Genomic DNA, 23428 nt, shown 5'->3' with positions numbered 1-23428 from the left:
GTTCGAGTTGACATGGCGTTAATATGCTCTTTAAAAGTGAGTTTTTCGTCCAGTATAACACCAAGGTATTTTATAGAATCTGACCTGGTAATTTGATCACAATTACAACCGCTGCCAATGCTATCGTGGTGAGTAGATTTACCGCACATATGAATGAAAAATTTTGGGAGAGATTTAGGAGCTGTTGCCTTAGTTTTATGAAAGCATAGAAATTTAGTCTTGGTAGCATTGAGGGAGAGAAGATTATTATTAAGCCACAACATAATTTGAGACATACCTTTCTGGCTTTTATGAAAAACTTCAGCCCAGCTTGGGCCATGAAATAAAATCGCAGTATCATCTGCATAACATATAATATTTGCATCGGTAGGAGGGCGAGAAATGAGATCGTTTAAATAAATTAGAAAGAGGATCGGGCCGAGAATGCTTCCTTGGGGAACACCAAACGTGACATGATCTGGCGAACTCATGAACGAGTTAATTCTCACACGCTGCGTCCTTCCCTGGAGGTAGCTTCTGGGTCTATCATTAGGTCTATCATTGCTAAAAATACCAGATTCCACCACGGAGGCGTTTACGGGGAATTGAATTTTATCAGGGTAGTTACGATACTTACATGAACTTTTTATTTTTTTCTTCCAAAAAGCTCAAAAGTGCAACTTGTAACCGGTACAGATAGATTGCTCATAATTAGGTCCATCATTGATAAAAATACCAGATTCCACCTTGGAGGCGTTTACGGGGAATTGAATTTTATTAGGGTAGTTAGTTAAAAAGTTCATGTATCGTAACTACCCTAATAAAATTCAATACCTCCTAAAGGCCTCCATGGTGGAATCTGGTTTTTTTATCAATGATAGACCTAATTATGAGCAATCTATCGGTACCGGTCACAAGTTGCACTTTTGAGTTTTTTTGGAAGAAAAAAAATAAAAAGTTCAAGTATCGTATCTACCCTAATAAAATTCAATTCCCCGTAAACGCCTCCATGGTGGAATCTAGTATTTTTATCAATGATAGACCTAATTATGAGCAATCTATCTGTACCGGTCACAAGTTGCACTTTTGAGTTTTTTGGAAGAAAAAAATAAAAAGATCAAGTTCAGTAACTCAAACTACCCTAATATAGTATTTTGACAATCGATTCCTCCTAAAGGCTTCCATGGAGGAATGTGTTTATTTTACCAATTATAGACCTAATTAAGAGCAATCTAACAGTACCAGTCACACGTTGCACTTTTGAGTTTTTTGGAAGAAAAAAATAAAAAGATCAAGTTCAGAAACTCAAACTACCCTAATATAGTATTTTGAAAATCGATTCCTCCTAAAGGCTTCCATGGAGGAATGTGTTTATTTTACTAATTATAGACCTAATTAAGAGCAATCTATCAGTATCGGTCACAAGTTTCACTTTTGAGTTTTTTTGGAGAAAAAAAATAAAAAGTTCAAGTATCGTAACTACCCTAATAAAATTCAATTCCCCGTAAACGCCTCCGTGTTGGAATCTGGTATTTTTATCAATGATAGACCCAATTATGAGCAATCTATCTGTACCGGTCACAAGTTGCACTTATGAGTTTTTTGGAAGAAAAAAATAAAAAGATCAAGTTCAGTAACTCAAACTACCATAATATAATATTTTGACAATCGATTCCTCCTAAAGGCTTCCATGGAGGAATGTGTTTATTTTACCAATTATAGACCTAATTAAGAGCAATCTATCAGTACCGGTCACAAGTTGCACTTTTGAGTTTTTTGGAAGAAAGAAATATTTTTTGATCGATTGATGTGGAAATTGTTTGAGCCAAAATCATGTTTTACTGCGTATAACTCAGAAACGGTAGGATATAGGAAAAAATGATTCAGGTACAACTTGTAGATAATTTTATGGCCTTTCAATTTTTCCTTGAAAGTTTTTCTCTAACATGTACCGTTTTTGAGATTTAAGCGAAAAATGAAAAAATGGACCCATTTTCCCCCTCCCCCCACTCCGGGGCTCCTCCTAGTGGCCCGGGGTTTTAGTATGTTTATTACCTAGGGACTCTTGACATATTTCCGAAGAAACATCTTACGTTACTAACTCACGCACTCTAGAACTTTTTATTCAATGGACTAAAATAGCAATTTAACACGTGCGCCGGCAACGAACCATTATCAAGTTCTTCATATTTTGACAGCTGTCAAATACATTTTTTTTTCTTTTCAATTGACGTAGATACGGTTTCATGGGACGTACAGATTATTAAATACGATAGCGTCGCTTATAGCTAATTTTTAAAGCACCATCATTTGCTTATTTTCGAAACATGGTAATTCAAATATTTAATTAATTATTGAACACTGATCGATATAACGATTGTTAAATAAAAAAATGCAATTAATTAATCAAAAACATGATGTTTATGTAATTCTACTTTCTAAGTTTTACAATATGTTACTCTAATAATTAAGGCTAAGTGACATATCACACTAGCGGATTGCGAGCGGTTTCAAAGCGGAGCGGGTGCGCAACGAATACGTTGCGGGCGCGCAACGAACACGCCGCGGTTGCGCAGCGAATTCGTTGCGGACGCGTCATTTTGTATACTCTCGCACAAAAGCCAGCCCTTCCGCCTTGCCTAACTTCCATTCAATATTTCCATCGTTTCTGTAGCACTCAATTTTTTAACCGTACTGTGGAAATGCACTTACTTAACAGTTAACTAAAGATGTAATAACAACTGGAGTTGTTAAAAAAAGGTGCTATAAAATTGAATTACTAGGACTTTTAGAATGTACCATACATTCCAAAAGTATGTAACGACTGACCAGTATAATCTCTCCCATAGCAACGTATGTTATAAAGAGATTTTGTGAACCTAATTATGAGCAAAGTGATAGTGAGTTGCTGGTTGCTTGATAAAATTTTCTATTCACTGCTATTTATCTAATAATAAGATAGCCCTGTTTTAGTTAAGGAGCTTTAACATTTATTTCACTAATGAACTTTCTTAATGAGCAATTAAGTTATCTGATTGCATTTCGACCAAGATTTAATAGATAAAACAATACCCTAAACATTAACATGTTATGAAACTCGTAAAAAATAATGATCTCATAATTATTATACTATCACAAGTTATAAGTAACAACCAGCACGGATTCCATTTTGTTAATGAGTGTACATGACTGCGACGTAAACGTTGCGCATCTGCCACGCGTCCGCAACGAATTCGCTGCGCAACCGCAACGTATTCGTTGCGCACCCGCTCCGCTTTGAAACCGCTCGCAATCCGCTAGTGTGATATGTCACTAAGGATACCTATAAATTTATAAAGCATTTGAATGCCATAAAACAAAAAATATCAATTTCAACTAAGGATACCTCTCAATCTAAAATGCATCGAGCTACTTGTGCTCTCAGAGCCTTGTGCTACAGATACATACATACACACATAAATGGCCATACACACATACAAAACGTGAACTTCGAGTATATGCGTGTACGAGCGTACGTGTGTGTGCGTGTGAGTATACACATAAATACTCCTTACATTACGCAGTTGGCCGTAAAAGCCTATCTCATCTCATTTTTGCACTACACAAACATGTTAGTCAGATTATTCATATTAATTTCCGCCGGTATAATGATATATCACACGCATCCATCATGTGCGACAGCCGCTATCAACATTTAATCGTAACTTAATGTAGCAACACTAATGTGAATACAAGACGAGTTAAGTCGTAGATAATTATACTTATAATATGGTGATTTTTGTGATGGGCTCTCGGAGTAGGTTTAATTCTGTATGTAATGTTGTTGCAAATGGTTGTTGCTTATGCAAGTTGGATTGATTATTGTGAATAAGCATCGACATAGTGTGAAGCCATGTTTCTCGTATGTAGGACGTAGAAAGTAATAATTCATATTATTATAATTAAAATCATCGAATCTAAGTTGCATTTTGATTTCATAGTCATACAGAGCCATAAAATACAGATAATATTTTATATTACATACGCTTTTTGAATTCGTAGATAACCAATAATATGTTGTAACTTTAAAAGAAAAGAAGAAAGAAAATAGAGCGTGTGTGCCGAGACCACGAGTCAGAAGTGAAACTTCTTGGGCACAATTCAAAGATACTAAAATCGTCGCCTTAATCCATGACGTGACGGTATTGCCATGACGAGACCTTGAAATTTTACACGCAACGCGCCAAGAAGTTTCACTTCAAAAAGAAAGAAATAGGTAGTCAGTTTTTTCAAAAGCCAAATCATAAAAAAAATAAAAGAGAAAATAAAACTACTTCTTAATTATAATTTAAAATTTTATTCATCTCAATATAAATATTATTATGATAGTGTTAATTAAACAGAATCACTATAATTAGTAGGTAATTACCTCTATAAACTGTGCGTCCATTAATCCACGTTTCAATCGAAATTTGTAAACAAAAGAGACTATTAACTATTGAAGATACGCTCTCGTTGCCTCATCGTCGATTCTAAGGAAAATTACTGAGAATTTTTGAATAGAATTTTAAATAAAGCTCCTTCAAATAGATACATTTTTTTGCAACGGCGTGAATAATAAATATGGTTATGTATTAGATAAGAAGGTGGTTCAGTGGTTATAGCTTTCGACTCAAATGAAATAAGTAATGAAATAATAAATAATTGGAAGTTTGAGATGAAACAAACGTAGATTAATTTAGAATACATGTTTTTAATTAATTTGAAATTTATCTACCATATATGAGGTAGTACATATAAAGGAAAATCTCCTGTGGGAACAAGCATGCCCAAGAACAAATAAAATCAATTATATTATGACGTGTCAATTGCACTTGGCCAACATATTATAAGTCTTTGTAGTAGAAACTATATAGGTATTAATTAAAATACATTAGCGTGCGTGTTTGAAATTTTATACGAAAAATGTAAAAAATAAGGATATAACATCTGACAGTATCAATTTGAAGTAATTATCAAGTTTAAGCTATGTATTACAACAATGTCCGTCACGGTTTTATACTTATAGATTAATAGCCAGCAATCAATTCTTCGTCAGCTTGCAATATGGTTCCCTAATATTAATTTAATATGTCACAGCTTGGGACCTTGTTGACAGATTTTCAGTGATCGGAGACGAGTTTTTATTGCAAACTTTCTTAAGATTGGAGATCGGTTTTAGTTTTCAGCTGGCAGTTTGAACTTTACTGTTCTAGAATATATCCGAGATTATCTATGGTACTGAAATTGTAACATGACATATACTTATACTACGAGGTATTTGTCCAAATGTAATTCGTACGCGTAGTTAGAAAATCTATAAAATTTTGCGCTTACTGAAGCTTTTGATATAAACTTGAAGAAGGATTATTTGGAAGTCTACTGTACGTCATTGAAAACTGTATTCAACGCAGTAATTTATTAGATTCGTCCTTTTGCCTGAAATTTATTTATACGATGCATTTAATCTCTTGGGCACTATATTTTCGGATAAGATTCCATATTTTTAGAGCTATGTCGAAATTTCGAGATTCGAAAGAATGTTTACGAAAACGAAAACGTTGTAAAAACAAGTATAAATATGATGATCATGGACGTATAAAAAAAGACGGACGGTATATCGTCTAAACATTGAGTGAAGCCTAGTAATGGCGGCGAAACATCCATGTGTGTGGGCCATGTTGCCATGGCAACAGCTGTGTTGATGACAATGGCGGCTGTATTGTTTTCTATAAATTTTGCCGTAATAATTTTGTCATTAAAACATAAAAGAAATAACTTGCTTCCCTGTGGAATGTAATCCCTTGTGTTTTGTTATTTAAAATTGTACTGTTGCGACACCATTCAACCACGCAAGACGGCATGTTAAATATTTTTTGTGAAACAGTGACGCAGTTAATCAGTCGGTAGTTCACGACGTAATGGCGGCCGACAGCTTACTATGGTGAGAGTGTGTGCGTGTTTATTGTCTTTACACGATCGCTAGCTTACTATGGTGGCTTCACGTTGTTTGTTCGTAATACGGCGTCCGTCTTTTTTTATACGTCCATGATGATGATAATGTTTAGCAAGGAATGGATGAAGTCTGATAAAATGTACACCTTTAAGTGAGATTTGCATGTAGGTTGGCTAAACTAAATCAAAAACAATTTGAGAAGTTGTATTTGATACTTTTATGATTACATACCAATAATTGATGTTTCTCAAAAAATATTGCAACATAAAAATTTATTTAATGCTTTTTTCATCCTCGCATGGCTTATTCAGTTAATAAGTCCATGCGTTTGACTGTTAACCTCTGTATAATATTATTCTGTGATAAAATAATATTTTATTTGATCTATTCCAATAATTACTTAACATATGTTTATTTTAAATCTTTTAATCCTCAACAATACAACGGATGTAGATAATAGGCGTAATCTATCTCCATCGAGATATATGTCTATCTCAGCTCTTCTAATTTCATTAAAAACTCGCCTACACGCTATTCTTGCCAAGCCACTTATTACCGACAGATAAATTAAAGATAACTATCTGACAAGCTGTTATTAAACTATTTTGTAGTGATTTGATAAGTATATTTGATTATTTAATATTGTAATTTAACCTACATTTAATTCTGGTATTTGAACAATCTTAAACTTTTCTCATTAATACAAATAATAAATATTATATAGACTGTCACATAAATTAAATATTACACTTATTGCACTATATTTATAGCTAATTAATTGTAATTAATTGTAACAATACAACACTATAATATTATGTAGGTACGTCATATTGAATAACACCATGATAATGACGTTCGGATACCTACACTCAAATTTCTTATGTCTGAGTTGTCCCATCTTTTTTTAGATTTCAGCGAATGAAGAGGTAATCGAACACAGTATCGTTGTGTTAGGCGCGCGCACTACAGTAAGTGTCAAATAAAAAAAAATAATTTCACAAACTTTGCAAGACCGCTTCCTTTGCCACAATTAATAAAAAAAAAGTGATTAGTGTTTGCGCGTTTAGAAATATTCAAATTTGGAACGAAATGTGGGTGAAGGTGAGCTGTCTTGTGAAGTAACCATTTTCGTGGAATTTGGAGTGTTCTATTTTTAAATTTTGTGCAAATGGCCAGTGCTTTGAAGTTTTTTTTAAGTGCAACCTCTTCCATAAAAGTAGATTTTTAAAAATAGGATATTGTGTGAAATTGTATGTCCGGCATTGAATTTCGTTGTGTTTATTTTTATAACCAGCTACGTGTAAAACAATTTAACCGCTATAAGTTTATATTAAGAAGTTTGTGGTTGCGTACATATAACGAACGCTATGAATAAAGTTTAGGTAAAAGTGATTTCTAGTGAAAATTGTGATATTTATTATAATGTAAACGTCTATAACAGGAATGGTATACCTATTTAAATAGAAATTATTTTTACTATGTATATTTATAGTATGAAAAATGTTTTTAGTACAGTTTATCCGCATAATATGTTTGTTCCTTTGCATTGTTTAAAAAAACACTATTTTATAATTAACGTACATTTATTAGATAAATATTATTAAGTGAATAAAAAAACTGCTAGTACATTTTGTTTAAATTTGCGTGGGATGCATAGCAGGCATACCTTTTTTATAAGTTGAAACAAACCAAAATCGGTATAGCAGTATAATAAATAAATATATTATAAATTCAAATATGATTATCTTAGAGGATATCTATAAATTGATTTGTTTTACTATTACAATATTCCTGATAAAATCCCATATAATTTTTCATTTATTTCAAAGCTAAAATAGTACAATAAAACGTTTAAACCAATGCAAATTCCGCGTAACCATTATTCCGTCGCGAAGGGCAATTTGCGTGATACATTTCTTTTATTTCCACGGGGTATACCCTTAAATTGATATTCAAAGTCCTCGAAGGACCATCTCGTGGGACGCAACAGATTAATATATCCATCAATTGAATAATACGATATTATGTTGGGGATTTGGGAGTTTTGTGACGGAGATGTCTAGTTTTTTGATAAATTGGGTACGGATTTTGTTTTATTGTTGTACATGGGCTGTCGCGCCGTTTCACTCTGGTAAAGTCAAGTGTTTCTATTGCTCATGTGGAATTATGATGTCCTGTTCTGCTGTAAAGTTTCATCCAAATCCATCCAGTAGTTTTATCGTGGTAAAGAAACACACATAAGTACATACTCACAAACTTCGCATTTATAATTTTAGTAGGACTAACTGACCCGCAAGACGTCAGATGCATTTCTATGCACGAAAAGTTGAAGATTTCATAACATTTTTTTAAGTTTGGCGCCAAATTTCTCAAACTTTTCTTTCATAATATTCTTCCTATGAAAATAGCGAACGCAACGAAGAAGAAATAAAGGAAATCTGTCCAGTCGTTCACGCGTTTATGCCGTGAACAAGGGAAACATGGAATCATATTTATAATTATTCTTATAGATATGTGCTAAATATGTACGTGTGTGTGACAGCTGCATTCATGTAGGATGATGATGATGATTGATGTGTGTAGGTGTATGTGTGTATGTACGAATGTCAATGTTTGTATTCGTGAGAATGTGTGTAGGTGTGTGTGTGTGTTCGAATGTCATAGAACAATTTGGAATCTATCAAATAATTTTTCTTAATTTATGTGATTTTTAATTTCGTTAGCTGTTTAATATTTTCAATTTGACGTGGATTTATAAAGTTGAGGATAGGTCTAAATTTATGTATTAAAGCGAAGTGAAGAATCGCGGTAAGAGAAAATCTGAGGCGATGTAATTTGAAATAAATCTTGGACGAATAAAGTCAATCTGTTCCCATTATTAATCCATCAGTCCTCGGAATCACAGACACAATAGAAAATCTATTGTGTCGCGCCCCGATCGGGCCTTACGGTGGTCAATGGGTTAAATCAAAAATTATTGATCTGATAACCTTACCCGTTCGACACTTTTTTTAAATCATATTATATCTAACTAACTACAGCATAATATTATAAACTGAGTACATGTGTGTAAGTACACACAAAGAAACATTCTCAATTAATTGTATTTTCGTTATAAATTTCATCAAAACATGTTCGATATGTCCATCTCCCTATCACTTTCAATATAGTTTAGTACAGTCAGCAAAACAAGTTCATTAGTATAAAAGCACACATGTAACATGACATAAATTTCTTTGCAACTCTACCTTTCGCACATTATTCTTTGTCCTTACATACGTCAATTGACCGCCTCCTCGGTACAGTGGTTGACGCGTGAGCGTAACACCAAGGGGTCCTGGGTTCGATTCCCGGTGGAGACGAAGAAAAAGAAATGTCTCGGTCTGGTAGGACACAGAAGGCTGATCACCTTCTTGTCCCTAAAGAAAATCGATCAGTGAAACAGATATAAAATGCATCTGTCCCTTACCCCATTAGGGGACATGGGCTTCACTTTTACATACGTCAATAGCTCCTAATTCATTTAATTCTTGGTCTTCACCTTGTAAGTAAGGGGCGATAGTCCTTGTAATAAATTACGCCATAAGTTCATTACGAAAGGGTAGTCTCGTCCCAAGACGTTAATTAGTTAGCAATAACTTTGACACATAATTGAGGAGATATTTCCTCCCTGAGGTCTTCGAGATTTTTCACTCGAAGTTGACCTTTAACATTTCAAGAAGAATTTTTATCGGTTAAATAATTTGATCTTTCATATTTTTAATAGCGACATTCTAGATTGTTTTGTATTATTACATCTGCGTAATGATCGATTAAACTAAAATTATGAATAAGTACGAAAGATTTGAAGTATGTCTGTTTATTTTTTTTAACCAATATACGGAATGAAAATATAATAATTAATCTACTCGTATATTGCCATAACTAGTTCCTATTAAATATGTAATAGCACAGACTAATAATAATATACTACGTATGTAATAGTATGTAATAGGGAGATATTGAAATAGATTTACTCATGGTCCGGGAGCCAGCAGCAGATTTTATGACCAAGTTCCTCTCAAGCGGTAATTAGTAAAATGCATCAAAGTATAGTATTATGAAGCCTCGTGAACGTCAGCTGGAGCTCGGTTGGGGGGAAGAGCGGTTGTAGCCTCCCGTATCAGCTGACGGTTTTTCCACCAAGATACAGGCAGCTGACATATATATTTATCCACAGTTACATATAAGCTATCATCAGGTAAATTTTTGTTTGAGAGGAAATAACGGAAAATAAATTTTTCTTTAAATTTAACTTTCATGTTCGAGACACCAGCTGACGTATAATACACCATGTTGTAACCAGCTGACTATTTTTTTTCGTTGAGATATTGGGTTAGCTACAATTTGACAAATTTTTAGCTGAGAGGAAATGAATGAATGAATGTATTTTTTTTCCTATGTGCGTGGGAGGCACCCCCCCAACCGAGCGCCAGCTGACGTTCACGAGGCTTTATAATACTATACTCTCATGCGTCTGACGTATTATCTCTTGAGAGGAAATAGTTAACCAAATTTGCACCTGGCTCCCTAACCATCAATCACGACTCAACCAAAATTATTTATTAGATATCTATTGCTCATTTTGAGTGTAACTTAGATGTAATATGGTGACTAGATATAATTTATATTAAATAAATAAAATATATAAATAAATATTATACATTATTACACAAATCTACCTAGTCCCACAGTAAGCTCAATTAAGGCTTGTGTTGTGGGTACTAGGCGACGATAAATATAATATTTAATAAATACATATATAGATAATAACACCCAGACCCAAGAACAAATAATTGAGTTCATCACACAAATATTTGCCCTGACCGGGGATCGAACCCGGGACCGTCGGCACAGTAGGCAGTTACTTTACCACTGCGCCAACCGCGTCGTCGCAATAATAATTGATTTATATTATGTACTTTAATTGTAATTATTTATTGTAATTTTTTAGGTGCGCGGGCCGCCTTGATAAAGTGATAGTGAAAGAACGTGTGTTTCAACAAAATGGCGTATTTTTGATAGAGGTAAGTCAATTTTATAATATAATTGTTTTTCTAACAAGAACCATCTTTTCATTGTAAGAACTAAACCAAATTGACATGGTACCACATGGCAGGCACAATAAAAATAGAATCATCAATTCATCAAAATCGCTTCACCCAGTCAAAACTTCTGAGGTAACAAAGCCAACAAAAAATTACAGTCGAATTGCCTTCCATTTTTTTGAAGTTGTTAAAAATATACTGATTATTTTAAGACATTTGAACAAACAATATGAAATCCAAATTTCAAATAATCTTGCTCATTCTGCAGTGCAATTCCTTAGTGTTCTCTCGTTTAAGAATTTAAAATAATACGCTTTTATTATTAACTAGCGGTCCACCCCGGCTTCGCCCGTGGTACCTACATGTTTACGTTTTTTTTTCATAAGAACCATTCTCGTACTTCAAGGAATAGATTCCGCAGCGCACGCGATGACAGAATTTTTTTACACCTTGGGTTACATTATTGCATTTTTAAGGATCTCTATTTTTTTTGAAAATGCAATATAGCCTATGTTGCTCAGTGAAGATGCAGCCTTCTAATGGTAAAATAATTTTTGAAATCGGTCTAGTAGTTTATGCGTGAAAACCATACATACATACATACATAATTACAAACCTTTCCTCTTTATAATATTAGTAACTAGCAGTCCGCCCCGGCTTCGCCCGTGGTAGATATTTACGTTTTCTCTACGTAAGAACCATCCTCGTACTTCAAGGAATATAATAAAAAAAGAATTAACGAAATTGGTTCAGCCGTTCTCAAGTTATACGCTTACCAACACATTTTGGGATTCATTTTTATATTATAGATACTAGCAGTCCGCCCCGGCTTCGCCCGTGGTACATATTTACGTTTTCTCTACATAAAAACCATCCTCGTACTTCAAGGAATATAATAAAAAAAGAATTATCGAAATCGGTTCAGCCGTTCTCGGGTTATGCGCTTACCAACACATTTTGCGATTCATTTTTATATATAAGAAGACTAGCAGTCCGCCCCGGCTTCGCCCGTGGTACATATTTACGTTTTCTCTACGTAAGAACCATCCTCGTACTTCAAGGAACATAATAAAAAAAGAATTAACGAAATTGGTTCAGCCGTTCTCAAGTTATACGCTTACCAACACATTTTGCGATTCATTTTTATATATAATTAGCGGTCCGCCCCGGCTTCGCCCGTGGTACAAAAAACACATCTTTTCTCTACATAAAAACCATCCTCGTACTTCAAGGAATATAATAAAAAAAGAATTATCGAAATCGGTTCAGCCGTTCTCGAGTTATGCGCTTACCAACACATTTTGCGATTCATTTTTATATATAAGATTAGTATAGATACACATATTAAAGAAACATTGAAATAAATGAAATTCGTTAATTACAGCACGTATGATAATGAGTTTAACGGCGTTTATATTTAATGCATAAATTGTCTATTATACTGCAAATGGAAAAGCAACGGTAATTATCTGTTAAATTGCAGTTTTTAATTTGCGCAACGGTGTTACTTGAAAAAGAAAGCCTTACTTTTTATAGCGCTTTTGTTTGTATGGAAAAGTTATAATTTAGAACATTACATCCATACTAATATTATAAATGCGTAAGTAACTCTGTCTGTCTGTCTGTTACTCGATCACGCCTGAACTACTGAACCAATTTTCATGAAATTTGGTATGGAGATATTATACCCGAGAAAGGACATAGGCTACTTTTTATCCCGGGAAAATGACGCAATCCCGGATATCCCACGGGAACGGGAACTATGCGGGTTTTTCTTTGACTGCGCGGGCGAAGCCGCGGGCGGAAACCTAGTTTCATATAATTAAACGAGCGAATGCTCATTCTAACCCCACTGTGTCAAATTATTTTAGTTAAAACAGGCGTAGAGCATTATTTCATTGTTCTTAATGCGTTCGAAAAGATTCTATGCAATGTTCTAATACTGAACAACACTGGATACGAGTTTTCGTTTACACTAAAAGATTAAAGAATGCTCTTGCTTTAGCTCTATGTTAGTTTGATGCACCGTTATACTAACGAATATTTACAGTGGCAGGTCGCGGTAATATATCGTGTAAATAATAAATTGGGTAAACCGCATATAAATTAGTTTAAAACAGTCTGAATTTCAAATTATTGGCATTTAAATACGAATAAATATTTGTGGTTTAACGAATAATCTAATTGGCTACACTATTTACATTCACTAGGCGCTCGGCCTGTCTCCGTCTCATGAAATATGCCTTACGAGCTGCACTCCGCGGTTTCACCCGCGCGGCTCCGCTTCTGTTGGTCTTAGATCGTTAGATATGTAGATTTTAAGTACCTACGAGATCCCTGATTACTATAGTCTATTTAAACAGGTTAAATACAATTTTATTCCTTCCTAGATATAATTTTATAAGGTCATCGATTATCCCTCACATTCGAACAAAACATGATATCAACAGCTTGTAAATGTCACAGGTGCGGAAGGAGCACTTGCCAAATGCATGTGAGTCAATAGGACGGCTAATTTTAGACACTTTTATTTTTGTTTGAGTGTTCGTATGCACAACTATTCTTTCACATTTTTTAAATGTTTAGTTGTTATATATTATAAATATAAGATAAGTTTTTATTGTGTAATTTAGAGTAAATCTATATTAATATTGTAAAGCTGAAGAGTTTGTTTGTTTGAACGCGCTAGTCTCGGGAATTGCAGCTGGTCCCTATGAGCTATCTAACACCGAAAGAATTTTTCAAATCGGACCAGTAGTAGTTCCCGAGATTAGCGCGTCCAAACAAACAAACAAACTCTTCAGCTTTATAATATTAGTACTATAGATAAGTCTGTGTTCGTACAGAAAAGCACAGTAAATAAATAAAAATATCATCTACAGTAGCACTGTCTCAATATTTAAATGTATTGGTTAGTTCATTTCGAATATTGCATATCAAAATTAAATAATCAATATCCAAATTGCATGTATTTTATTCTTGACCGGACGGAATAAGTTTCTTTCCGTTTCTTGAAAGTTCTCTAGCGTTGGTACAAACGTCTACCACGAACATTCTTACCAGGTAAAAACCCGATATTAAATCAGTAATGAACTTCCAAACTTCGTCAGAATCACCGGAATGAAAGTTTCTTGGATTTACTGAATATTTAATAGATTCGATGCGAGTTGAAGAATTTCGTTTAATTAAATCCTGCTTTGTTTGTAAAGTTTTAAGTATGGTTAATGCGATTAATATATTACGATCTCTCTTTGGCGAAGTGAGAGTATAATAGGTATCTAATATTCTGCAATTTGAAGGTGGAGTAGAGCTAAATAATATTTGAATTTATTTTTAAATATAATATACTAAGGTACACTTACGTACTTTTCTTCAGAATGATAAAGATGATTAGACACTAGAATGATCATTGTAATTCGTTACAATAGCGCCTGAAGTAGGAGGAAAATTTACAATAAATAGTATATTATTATGATCTAGACTAGCACATGGATATTTTTTATTCTCAACCCACGCGAATGAGTTCGCAGCATAGGTTCGGTTCGCAGGCTCTCTAGCCTGTCACATACATATAGCACAGATATGATTTTTTTCATTCAATAGGTGGGTCCACATAGAGCGAACTGCTCCGCACAGCATTTCCTTTGCGACTGCTCGCTCTGTGTGGACTTGCCTAATTGGATAATAATATTAGCTACTGAGTTCAAAACACGTGCGATCAGCATGCCATCCACTTAGCTACTAAAGAATTCTATGTCACAATGTATTTCCAAAAATATACTCTTGTATTTTCTTGTTTCATTTCACGTGAAAATGGAGAAATATTTTAATGGGTTGAAAACATCATTTATTAATTGTATTATTCGTAGTTATATGATGATGAATGATACTTGCTGTTACCTGTGGCTTTGTCTGCGTATTCAATAATGCGGTAAATAGTATCCTATGTCACTCTCTAGTCTCCTTACTATCACCAAACAAAAAAATGTACCAAAAAACGTTGCGAGGTATAAGCAAGAGAAACAAACAAAATATACATTCACATTTTATTACTAAAATAATCAAAACAATAGCATATTCAATAAATACAATGTATATGTTACGGCTAAAGGTAGGTGAGAACATAAACTTAAGATTAGCCGGCTAAACTTAGGTTTATTTTCGACGAGGTGTTAATGTTAGTTTGTTCTATCTTTAGCCGGCTAAACTTAAGTGTAACCGCAGGCCCGTGGCTAAAAATGTCGGGGTGGGTAGATTTGGTTACTATAATACATGTAAGGAACAGGGCGAGTGTTTTCTGGCACTTCGCCGGCTGCTGCCGCAGCACGCTCGCTGCGCTCGCTCGGCTCGTGCGGGTCTTAAGAGTTCTAACCTAACCTAACCTAGCCACCAGCTTTCTGCCCTGAGTCGGGGTGGGTAGATTTGTTTACTATAATACATGTAAGGAACAGGGCGAGTGTTTTCTGGCACTGTGCGGGCCCCTCAAGCCCTCCACCGGCCCGGCGCTAACCAAATCTACCCACCCCGACATTTTTAGCCACGGGCCTGCGGTTACACTTAAGTTTAGCCGGCTAAAGATAGAACAAACTAACATTAACACCTCGTCGAAAATAAACCTAAGTTTAGCCGGCTAATCTTAAGTTTATGTTCTCACCTACCTTTAGCCGTGACATATATACGTACAAGTCACAACAAACAAAGTTGAAACAAAGAAATAACTAAGTGTAGGCTATCTAAGTAACTTTGATACGTGTTTAACTTACAAGTAACTACGCTTGAGTTAACTTTATTACTGCGTAGAATTACCATGGATTTGGGGAAAGTTGGACTGAAATATACAGGGTGTCCCACTGTTGGTATACTAAGCTCAAAGTAGGTTATAGTTTTGCATACACTGAGTACGTAAAAAATACTTATAAAATTCCAGACGCATTTTTTTTTTTCAAATAGATGAATTCTTAAAACTCTATGTGTACACCCATAACAAGCAACCCGCCCAACTTTTCCACCAGCACGTGAGCTATCGTTTAAGATTATGTTTTCATAGACAAAAAGCTCACATTAGAGAAGCGGTATATGCCAGCTGCGCGAAGCTAGAGAAGTAAACATGGATTTTCAGGAAAAATTTTGCAAAAAAATTTTGACGTATTTTTTTTGTTTAAGTATTTTTTACGTGATCAGTGTATGTAAAACTACAAGTCCCTTCGCGCTTAGTATACCAATAGTGGGACACCCTGTATTCTTATATTTGGCAGCTGTTACAGCTTTACTGAACTTCTGAATAAAATAATCTATGAGATTAAGTATAAATGCTAAATGAAAACTTTTATTTACCTTTTTTTTTATAGTTCTATACACAGTATAGCTCAATAAGAATTGTGTATTGTATAATAAAAATACTCTCCTTATACGTTACTACTAACTATAACTAGACCCCGGCTACACTTGCATGCTGGAAACATGAATAATTGTCCCGAATTCAGTAATTTTTATTAAAATTTAAAGCATAAGGCTATAGACTTTTACGACACAGAAGGTTTATCGCCTACTTGTCCCTAAAGTTAATCGATCAACCAGATGAAACATATATTATGTGAATAAGGCATCTGCCCTATATGCCTATGCCCTATGCCACGGGTATTCACAACAACATAGAACGAGCAGGCACCCTTCGCGAGGCTGCTCGCTCTGTGAATCCGCCTAATGACATAAACCATATTCACCGTTTCAATAGTTTACAAAGCTCGTAGTCCACTCTGCCACTACCCATCTCTGAAGTCATTGAAACTGCGTTACAGTAACTGACGTAGTGTAACAAACACTGCTTGTGAATTGGCCTTATTACATGTAAAGGGTGGACTTGACCATATTCACCGTTAAACAAGACATAATATGCCTAATCTTCGTAATGATTTCGTTAATAATTTGTTCACGGTAAAGTGAGGTATCGTCTGAAATGATTACCTTATGTACCTCTCAATGTATAAAGCTTTTGGAAATAGGTGCAATACGATTATCGAATATACAGAAAATGTTGCTTAACAATCGACAATGCCGTTACAAACACTGTAACTTGAGAATCCTATAATATTTTAATTAGTTAAGCTTTCCTTACCTCCGCATATTAAATTATACCACTAAGTAATAACACATTTTTTTATTTATAACCACGTCGGTTTGTAAAACAAATTTATTTCCAGCGAAATAATGAACTTCTTGATTCCAAGCACGCTAACGTCTTGGCATGTGTTTGGCGGTTGTTCTAAAGTCTTTTGTCTCGCGAGAAATTTAATATAAATCTAGAACGAGCTTCGGAAGCGAAGTTTTTGTTCAGACTAATTTGACGGCACTTTTATTCCCTTAATAGAAAATGTTTACTCCGTGCAAAGGTCAGTGTGGACTATTTTCAAAGCTAATTAGTTAACTTGCACATTTTTCTATACAAGCTTTTCTGTTATTAAAGGTCAAATGTTAGTTGAATTATTGAGTTGTATAACTATGAATTAAAGTTAAATTTAGATTAATTATACTTCAAAGTTTTAAAGCATTTGATGAGTCTATTTCTGAGTTTATTGATGTTTAGCGTAGTTCTTTGCTTTAAAATGTTTGAAGTGAGAAATATTTTTGCAAATAGAAAGAAGGAAAGAAGAATTAAAGCCCCAAAATTAGCACTCCAGGAAAATCTAAAATGTCATATAGTGATAGTCATAGTATGATAAAAATGACTGAGAAGTATCAGTCACTAGGCATATAAATATTTCGCTAATTCTTATTTTATAATTTTTACGCACTTTTCCATTTGCACTACCAGAACTAGACTTTATCCCTTTTCTTTTATCTACCGAGCATCGAAATTATCTGTAACTTAGTCATACATTACATTAATGAAATGTAAGTGATAACAACACGTTTTTACAGCACTATCATAAAACCTAAAACCCCTTTCTACACTATGAAACACATTTAAAATTTCACAAACGCCATCAAAAGCCGTAAAGAATTCAACTGTCTTGGATCATAAAGCCTACTCCATATTCCGTGTAATGTCTTCTTGTCAGTAAATTATGTGATGTCGTTAGCAAAGGCGTTATATTGAGCGCAATCTCATGGGGAGATTATTACGTATGCTGCGAACATTATGTTTGACTTTTTGTGACTATGTGTCGACTTTAGACTTGTATCATAAAGTACAATTAACCTTTTAACTTAATAATTAAAATATGTATGAGTATGTATTATATCGATTTAGAGTGATTTAGAGCCTATTTTTACGTCTTTAGGGACGTTGAGTGTAATTTTAAGGTCGTGTCATGGCAATACCGTTACGTCATGGAGTAAGGCGACGATTTTGGTATCTTGAATTAAGAAGCTTCACTTCTGACAAGTGTACTCGACACACACTCACTTTTTTATGTTTATGTAAATATTTGAAGCAAAAAAGTATGAATTCTAGAATATTCCACTATCTCGTGTTAGTTTTAGGGAACAATATGTTCTGTGAATAGTGTTTGAAATTTCTTTTGACCCCTTAAAGCTGAAGCTTTGAAAAAGCGGTACGGAAGCTCGTTATTTAACAATACAACGATATTCTCTACGTGGCATGGTTTTAGATTTGAACTTTGTGAGATTTTTTTAGTAATATTCCTATAGTTAAACTTTCTATTGAGATGTTTTTTACATCGTTATAAGGCGTGAACTTATAATTATGTTGTTAAAAGTAAACGCTTCTAGAATGTTTGTTAAGAAGTTGCGAAATTAATAATTTGGCTACTTGAGATTTTTTACGAGTCTAATATAAAAAAATAGATAGTATAAATAATAATAATAATATAGCATAATCTACATAGTATAAAACAAAGTCGCTTTCTCTGTCCCTATGTCCTATGTCCCTATGTATGCTTAAATCTTTAAAACTACGCAACAGATTTTGATGCGGTTTTTTTTTAATAGATAGTGATTCAAGAGGAAGGTTTTAGTATATAATTTATTATGTTTTAGACAAAGCGGGCGAAGCCGCGGGCGGAAAGCTAGTAAATTATAATCCTAATAAAATCCTATGTTATTTAACTTTTTCGTATAGTTTTTATAGTTATTAATTGATTCGTAATTCCCAACAAAAAATGTCATCAAGCGAATAATAAATAGGAATGTTATTTTTTCAATTCGTTAGACTTATTTTAATATAAAATCCATTAAACATTTTTCATCTCGGAACGAAGTTGGCAAGCTCTTGCGTCTAAGTGGCCACTTGCAAAAATTCGTGAAACTTCAATGTTTCTGAAACACTCATATTATAAAATGTTTCCATTGAAACATTTTTGGTGCGTGTTTTGTATGGTTTTTTTTTAAATAAACATGTTTGATACCTTTATTTTAGCTTTTGTTCAAAATGACGATGATGTTTGAAAAAAATAATTATGTTTACAAATGGTAAGTAATATTCTAGCAATTTAACGAAAAAATGTGTAGTTTTTTTGTGTTAGATAGCCCATGTATCGAGGAAGGCTATAGGCTATCTCAACACGCTGAGACTAACAGAAGCGGAGCAATGCGAGTGAAACCGCGAAGTACAGCTAGTAATTAATAATATAATAGCACCTTAAGGCTAGTCGGACTAAGTCAATTGTAGAAAAATGAATTTAATTTTGCTCCAACAATTCAAACCAGTGTAGAGGCCGAATAGTACAATGGCTTATCAATGATATAATATGTATAGATTTAGTACAGTCGTTGAGAAAATGCTGTTTATAAAACTTTTATAAAATAACGTCATATAAATTAAGTAATTAGATGTGAAATGCATTACTATTATTTTACTAGCTTACCGCCCGCGGCTTCGGCCGCTTTGTCTAAAACCTAATAAAACCTTCCTTATGAATCACTCTATCTATTAAGAAAAACCGCATCAAAATCCGTTGCGTAGGTTTAAGATTTAAGCATACAAAGGGACATAGGGACAGAGCAAGCGACTTTATTTTATATTATTATGTAGTGATTCCCTCTTGGGTCGGTGGTAGTGTACCTACTATATCTGCTATTATTTTTCATGAACGAGTCATCAAGTTAATTTTGCAATACGCCTAAATAAGGCAGTAGTTACCACCATTTACTAACTAATATTCTCTTATTAATTTGTAATTATTAGAAAATATATTTGTATTACATATCTTGGAGAATCAAGCTTAATAAATGTTTGCTATTAACAGAATATTATTAAATACTTATGTTAATAAATTTCTCTCAATACTTAAAATGGCAATTATTTGTTTAATATATATATATTTCTTTTTTGTTGTTCTGTTATGTAATATGATGAAAGAGATTGAGCCTCACAACACAGGGGATCCTAGTGTGGGGTTCAATGCAACATATGTAACAATATTATGTAAAAAATTTTTGAAAGAAATAAAGAAATTTTTATTTATTTTATTATTTATTTAAATTGATGACAGGAACAGCATGTATTATCAACCGTACGTTTAATAATATCTTTTTCAATAATTATTTAATAAATAATTATTTACCACTTGTGCACTCGACTGTACGTTATAAATCACTAAACCTCATATCAATTAAATATTCAGTGACTGTTTCATTCATGTCCTTTCAATACGTGACCGATCTCAGTTTGTTACCGAATTATATTGAACCGTTAATTGGTAAGTCATTAATCCATACTAATATTAAGTATAAATGCGAAAGTAACTCTGTCTGTCTGTCTGTTACTCAATCATGCCTAAACTACTGAACCTATTTTCATGAAATTTGGTATGGAGGTATTTTGATACCCGAGAAAGGACATAGGCTACTTTTTATCCCGGGAAAATGACGCAATCCCGGAAATCCCACGGGAACGGGAACAATGCGGGTTTTTCTTTGACTGCGCGGGCGGAAACCTAGTTATAATTATGTTGTTCACACTCAAACATTTAAATGCAAAATAATAAAATATAACAAGCAAAGTTTATGTAAATATTGACTACTAGCTATGCCGCACGGTTATACCTACTAGCAAAGAAATCCGCGTGCAAGATCAAGTATTTCTATAGGTCATGTCTTCTTCTGATGTATAACCTATATTTTTGTTAAGTTTCTAATCTGTTAACGAAAAAATGAAAAAGACAAAGAAAAATTTTCATTACACTTTAACTTCTCACTGCTGCCACTTAAAATTCTCTAAGAGGCTGGAATTAAAAATAAATTAAACATTTTATTTATACTATTAGAAAAACGATCCATTTGTCCTTTATAATGACAAAAAGGGAAAAACTTCAATGAACAAAGATAATAATAAAATTGCAATTTCGAAATAGTTATTCATACGGATAGAGATATGGGTCTTAGGATAATAACAAGGGTTTTATTTTCGACATTTGGATCAAATACAGGATCATAAAAAGAGTTCTTATTTATATTATTGAGAGAGCTTCGGCGAAAAGGACTAAACTTAATAACTTATTACTATTTCATAGAATCTATAATGTATAGTTATATACTTTTAAGTGAAACTTCTTTAGGCGCGTCGAGAGTAAAATTTCAAGGTCTCGTCATGGCAATACCGTCACGTCATGGAGTAAGGCGACGATTTTGGTATTTTGAATCTTGCCAAAGAAGTTTCACTTCTGTCACGTGTGCTCGGCACACACGCTCTTTTTTATACATGTTAATAATTGTATGCCATTGCGTTCAACAAGGCTATATCCAACGGTCATATTATGTAACTGTTGAAAAATAACATTAAAATTACGGCAAGAAGTCAATATTTTATCACAACAAAGCATCAAAATAAGGCACTTTACAATACGCCGTTACCATGGCAACCAATATCTTGAGGGACAATGAAATCTTCAAAGAAATCGTCCCGAATTTCGCAGAGTTAGTGAAATACGTTTCTGTAAACGCGCTAGAATGTTCGGTCAGCCTTTGATATTATTTTCGGGTATATCGCATAAATGAAGCCTTTGAAGGCAGGAAAGGATTATTTTATTATGCTTATGAAATTTTCTGCCCCGAGTAGAATTTTATGGTACAATGCATTTGGTCCTATTATGGTATGAGGTTTATTGTCACTCGTATATTCAAATGTGGTTTTATTTTGCTGGTCAAAATAATTTTTTGCTTATAAACCACTTTATTAGAATTATAAATTGGTTATTTTAATGTCCTAGATAATATTATCTTCTTCTTATATTTTTATGTATCTCTTTACCTATTTGAAAAGGTCTACCTTTTGACTTGCTGGACTTGACTTTAATGCAAGAAAGCAGTACAATAATTAATGTTGTGATTTATATACGTGGTGTTACTTGCACTTCTAATTCTTTTTCTTTTTTCTATGCACCGATATTATGGTCAATATAATATTTAACATGTTAATGTTTCATGAAGCGACGAAACAATGATTTCAATAATAAATCGCGTTTATTAAGCGAGGCAAAATAACAATACATTACGACCGACGAGCGTAGATTCTACGTTTAAAAAAGAATATACCGAGCGAATTGAGACCCTCCTCCTTTTTTTGAAGTCGGTTAAAAATGATCAGGTTGTTTATTATCTTTTAAAAATACCCAAAACAACTCGTGCAAAGATCAACGTCAAAATAAAACTGTTAATATTTCAGAATAGGCTTGAATTTAGTGGTATACATGTTTGTTTAAATATTGAACTAAGTTTAGTTGCAAATTTAGTTGTACTCCCCAACTAGTTTATACTAATCTAACTTTTATAACTGATATTTTAGTCTAACGAGTATATTCTCAACAAACTTGTTAACGCTCGCTAACACTACTCTCCTACTCTCTGAAAAAAGGAAAAAATAGACGCGGCAGGAATTTATATTGAGTTTTTTATCTTACATTTAAAGAGGGCTCTATAAATATGTAGTCCGCGCTTCAAGCTCTATGTAGATTTCTATATTTTTCTAATTAACGTTAGGTGTGCCTTAGATTATTATTATTATTTATCATTTTGCAATCGTAGAGCTTAAAGATTGATCACTTTTCAATAAGTAACTTTTCATTTTCTTATTTTATACGTGACCTATGAGGATTAGTACCTAACTTCTCATTTTGTCACTTAGACGTTTTTTTTTTTATAACATAAGAAGGCAAACGAGCAGACGCCTTGCCTGGTGGTAAGCTAAGTGCGCCGCCCATAGACGTGACAAATAGGTACGTCTATAAAAAGAAAAAGGAATATTTTAACTATAATCAAATCGGCCTTTCCATGATAAACAACATTATTTCCCCTCTATATAACTCATAGCACTACCATACTCACACAGATTACCATAACAAAGCCAGTTTTTAAAATGGATCACACCTGCCAAAACTGCGCATTATGCCCAAATTCTTCCGTGAACATAGTGAAAAATATACACCTCGTC

The 23428-nt window shown here is 33.7% G+C and overlaps 1 protein-coding gene across 1 annotated transcript in view; it reads left to right on the top strand.

Moving 5' to 3' along the window:
- The first annotated feature begins 10946 nt into the window (after nt 1-10946).
- tn (tripartite motif containing protein thin) overlaps nt 10947-23428 on the top strand; it is a 98910-nt gene continuing 86428 nt past the window's right edge. Inside the window, exon 1 of the mRNA XM_090108561.1 lies at nt 10947-11019. The gene's annotated coding sequence lies outside the window, so the exon portion shown is untranslated. The remainder of the gene's footprint in view (nt 11020-23428) is intronic.

Source organism: Colias eurytheme, chromosome 13, assembly GCF_061535395.1.
Source record: "Colias eurytheme isolate Ceu_HAF_F1 chromosome 13, ilColEury1 Martin Lab GWU primary, whole genome shotgun sequence".
In the NCBI taxonomy this organism is placed as follows: domain Eukaryota; kingdom Metazoa; phylum Arthropoda; class Insecta; order Lepidoptera; family Pieridae; genus Colias; species Colias eurytheme.
Note: the sequence above shows the minus strand (reverse complement) of the source record. Positions and strands in the feature narration are given on the sequence as shown.